This window comes from Babylonia areolata, chromosome 12 (genome assembly GCF_041734735.1).
Source record: "Babylonia areolata isolate BAREFJ2019XMU chromosome 12, ASM4173473v1, whole genome shotgun sequence".
Classification (NCBI taxonomy): domain Eukaryota; kingdom Metazoa; phylum Mollusca; class Gastropoda; order Neogastropoda; family Buccinidae; genus Babylonia; species Babylonia areolata.
Window position 1 is genome coordinate 3578501 of NC_134887.1, and position 5000 is coordinate 3583500.

A 5000-nucleotide genomic window follows, 5' to 3' on the forward strand; every position below is an offset into this window, starting at 1 on the left:
TGCACCACCTCAGAAGAAAACTCCAATCCTCGACACGTTCCACATGCCCGAGCTCAGGGAACACCGGATCGGGCACGGCGCGGGACGGGTGGCTAGCTGCTGGTCTGTCAGCACTGTACCGTGAAGTCGTGTGGCGCTGCGTTGCGGCGACAGGTCTCAGGTCTGGTTGGGAAGAGAAAGTAGAGTGGGGCACTTCTTTTTTCTTTTCTTTTTTTAAGTTAATTCCTTGTCGAGGCTTGTGTCGACACGCTGGAAAGGGTGGGGGTGGGGGTGGGGATGGGGGTGGGGGGTGGGGGTGGGGGTGGGGGTGGGGTGGGGTTGCTGTTGCTCTGTCCAGGGTGAAACACGGGTTTGTGCGAGCACTGGTTTTGAACACGTTTTTAAAAAAATAGAAAGAAAAAAAGGCAACAACAACAACAACAAACAACAAAAATCCCACCCTACATGGCTTATGGCTACATGACTGAAGTGAATAGAGTACAGCCCAGAACCTGAAGAGAATACAGTATAGCCCAGAACCTGAAGAGAATAGAGTATAGCCCAGAACCTGAAGAGAATAGAGTATAGCCCAGAACCTGAAGAGAATAGGTATAGCCCAGAACCTGAAGAGAATAGAGTATAGCCCAGAACCTGAAGAGAACAGAGTATAGCCCAGAACCTGAAGAGAACAGAGTATAGCCCAGAACCTGAAGAGAATAATGTCTGGTGGCTAAATGACTGAAGAGAACAGAGTATAGCCCAGAACCTGAAGAGAATAGAGTATAGCCCAGAACCTGAAGAGAATACAGTATAGCCCAGAACCTGAAGAGAATAGAGTATAGCCCAGAACCTGAAGAGAATAGAGTATAGCCCAGAACCTGAAGAGAATACAGTATAGCCCAGAACCTGAAGAGAATAGAGTGTAGCCCAGAACCCTAATGTCTCGTGGCTACATGACTGAAGTGAATAGAGTACACACACACACACACACACACACACACACACACACACACACATGCCACTCACACACAAACACACACACACACATGCCACTCACACACAAACACACACACACACACACACACACACACACACACACGCCACTCACACACACACACACACACACACACACACACACACATGCCACTCACACACAAACACACACACACACATGCCACTCACACACAAACACACACACACACACACACACACACTCACACACACACACACACACACACACACACACGCCACTCACACACAAACACACACACACACACACACACACACATGCCACTCACACACAAACACACACACACACACACAAACACACACACATGCTACTCACACACAAACACACACACACACACACACACACACACACACACACACACACACACCACTCACACACAAACACACACACACACACACGCGCGCATACATGCCACTCACACACACACACACACACACACACACACACACACATGCCACTCACACACACACACACAAATACGCACACACACACACACACACACACACACATGCCACTCACACACACACACACACACACACACACGCGCACGCGCGCGCGCGTGTTTGGGACGAGGGGTGGGAATAATAGAACAAATCCAAATGGATGATTAAAGATGTGTTGTATTGTATTGTATTGTATTGTATTGTATTGTATTGTGTACAGAGAATCAGTCAGTCAGTTTACCATTTAAACCCTGTACCCTCTAAAAACGGTTTCCACCGATCCTACATAATTAGGGTAGGTATTGGTAATTGCGCACATCATGTAATTGCTTTACCGCCCCACTCAGAAGCGTTCTTAACGGTTGCATTTCCCGATTTAACGTCTGCTTCCACCTTTTCCTAATACCTTAATGAATATCCATTTCCAAGAACCAGTCAAACATCAACAATTTCTGGCTATTTCCGTGCTATTTCTTCTCTTCGCGCACCATTGCCGACTAAGAGTACAAACGTACTCTTAAAATCCTACAATCACCAGTGCTGGGAGAATTTAAGAAAGCATATTGGTGACAGATCAGAACGTCAGTTTAAACACAGGAATCTGCAAAATATTGTCGTTTTCAATTTAGACCATAGGATATATTGACGTGAGTCTATTTGCAAACGATGCTGTACAGTTACTGAGCACTCTCAAAAGAATCTTTGTGTGCGATGCGGGGTGTGTGTGTTTAAACGTCTGTGTGTGTGTGTTCGTGTGCATGTGTGATCAAAACCAATAATACAACAGTCTAATGGGATGTTCCAATAATATGTTATGTCTAATGAGTTAAAGACCTGCTTCTGTTTTAATTGTCTACATGTACCCAAACCCATCGTTCAAAATTGCACTTGCCCGTTCGCATTCATCCTCAGGCACCCTTGCTATTTCAAACGTCGACAAAACGTTGAAAACAATGAGCAGACGAACTTTTCCTGGTGCAACCAGTCGGAGAAAGCAATTCAAAAACAAAAGAACTACGTTTGACTGTCATACGACATGATATCTTTACAGTACACACGTTGAGCTGGTCGCTTCGACTGGACCGATCACGATAACCCATACATAGCCCATTATTATCTGCAGGACACGCAAACGAAGGGAACTAACTCTTACAGTATCTTCGGCTGTGTCTGCATGTGTCAATGTGGTAGTGGGGGGTGGGGGTTGGGGGGGGGGTGAGGTTCGGGGGGGGGGGGTGAAACCGGTCAACTTCAATATTTTCTGCTAAATGAAGAACGATCCGATAGTTGTGTAATCAACCCATTAGTCAAAAATAATTGATCCTCAGAAAAAAGAAAGAAAGAGAAAGAGAGAGAGGGGAAGAGAGACAGGGGGAAAAGAGAGAGAGATAGAGACAGAGAAGGAGAGAGAGACAAAGAGAGAGAGAGAGACAGAGAATGAGAGAGAGAGAGACAGAGAGGTAGAGAGAGAGAGCGAAAGAGAGAGAAAGAAAGGGAGAGAGAAAGAAAGAGAAGAAGAAAGAGAGAGGGAGAGAGAGAGAAAAAGGAGAGAGAGACACAGAGAGAGAAAGAGATAGACAGAGAGGGACAGAGAGAAAGAGAGAGGGAGGGACAGTGAGGGAGAGAGAGACAGAGACAAGAGAAAGAGAGAGACAGAGAGGGAGAGACAGACAGAGAGGGACAGAGAGAAAGAGACAGAGAGACAGAGAGAGAAAGAGAAAGATACGGAGAGAGAGAGAAGAAAAAGAAGAAGAAAGAAAAGACGAAAGAGACAGCTGAACGGACAGACAGCAAACAAGTGGAACGGAAACAAAGAAAGAAAGGTCGGTTCCATGGGGGACTGTCCTTGGAGGGACGTGGTGGCGGTCTCCAATCTGGCGGGCGACACTCACTCAGTCTGGCTCCGCGACTGAGCCATCATTGTCGTCAGTAGGGGACTTAGTAGGTGGTGTCCTAAGTACGTTAAATCAGAACAGGCGCCACTGAACACCACCGAAGTGACTCAGCAGCAGCGCAGGGTCTCCTCTAGTGTGTGGCCTCCTGGCGACCTAACATCGATGGTTCCCTGTGGACTGCCGACGCTGGAACTGTGACGGACGAACCCGGGTGTGGCTGTGTATGGGGGAATCTAAATGAGCGGCGTGGGAGTAATGCCACTGAAACGGTGCAGATGATGGGGCAGCAAAAAAAATAATAAAAATAATAATAATAATAATAATAATAATAATAAAAAAGAAAGAAAGAAAGGTACTTCTTCTTCTGCGTTCACTCGTATGCACACGAGTGGGCTTTTACGTGTATGACCGTTTTTACCCCGCCATGTAGGCAGCCATACTCCGTTTTCGGGGGTGTGCATGCTGGGTATGTTCTTGTTTCCATAACCCACCGAACGCTGACATGGATTACAGGATCTTTAACGTGCGTATTTGAACTTCTGCTTGCATATACACACGAAGGGGGTTCAGGCACTAGCAGGTCTGCACATATGTTGACGTGGGAGATCGTAAAAGTCTCCACCCTTTACCCACCAGGCGCCGTCACCGAGATTCGGAATGAAAGGTACAAAATTGGACTGAAATTATATATGTGTGTGTGTATATATATATGTGTGTGTGTGTGTGTGTGTGTGTGTGTGTGTGTGTGGAGAGATGGCCTAGAGGTAACGCGTCCGCCTAGGAATCGAGAGAATCTAAGCGCGCTGGTTCGAATCATGGCTCAGCCGCCGATATTTTCTCCCCCTCCACTAGATCTTGAGTGGTGGTCTGGACGCTAGTCATTCGGATGAGACGATAAACTGAGGTCCTGTGTGCAGCATGCACTTAGCGCACGTAAAAGAACCCACGGCAAAAAAGGGTTGTTCCTGGCAAAATTCTATAGAAAAATCTGCTTCGATAGGAAAAACAAATAAAACTGTACGCAGGAATTTTTTTTTTTAATGGGTGGCGCTGCAGTGTGGCGACGCGCTCTCCCTGGGGAGAGCAGCCCGAATTTGAAACAGAGAAATCTGTTGTGATGAAAAGAAATACAAATACATATATATATATATATATATATATATATATATAACAATAGAAAAAAAGGAAAACAACAGAACAGTTTCTCACATGCCCGACCGGTTTCGACCACTGGTCTTCATCAAGGGCGTTTACTGGTATGTCAAAATGCAACACACACACCAACAAAGAAAACAAAAAGGTTAACAAAGCTCATGAAAAAAACTCATGTAAAAACTGCATCCAGGGCATGCAGCATGAAAAGAACAGTGTGAAGTGTTGCTTGGGGAATAGGAAGAGAGGCTGGTGAGTAAAGTAGTCAGAGAGGACGAGAGAGAGGTCGAGAAAAAATAGATGGGCAGATAATAGGAGGGGGGAAAAAGAAAGAGACAGAGAGGGAGGGGGTCAGGGAGGGAGAAGGGACTGTGAGAGAGGAGGAGAGAGAGGGAAAGACAGAGAGAGACAGACAGCGAGAGAGGGGGGGAAGAAATAAGGAGAGGGGGGGGGGACAGATGGCTGACAATGAGAGAGAGAGAGGGAGGGAGGGAGGGAGAG

The 5000-nt window shown here is 46.5% G+C and overlaps 1 long non-coding RNA gene across 1 annotated transcript in view; it reads right to left on the reverse strand.

Moving 5' to 3' along the window:
* The window catches only part of LOC143287961 (uncharacterized), a 12229-nt gene that overhangs the window by 1110 nt on the left and 6119 nt on the right, over positions 1-5000 (reverse strand). The window contains exon 2 of the long non-coding RNA XR_013056024.1: positions 1-162. This exon is cut by the window's left edge and continues 14 nt beyond it. This is a non-coding gene — a long non-coding RNA (uncharacterized LOC143287961). The remainder of the gene's footprint in view (positions 163-5000) is intronic.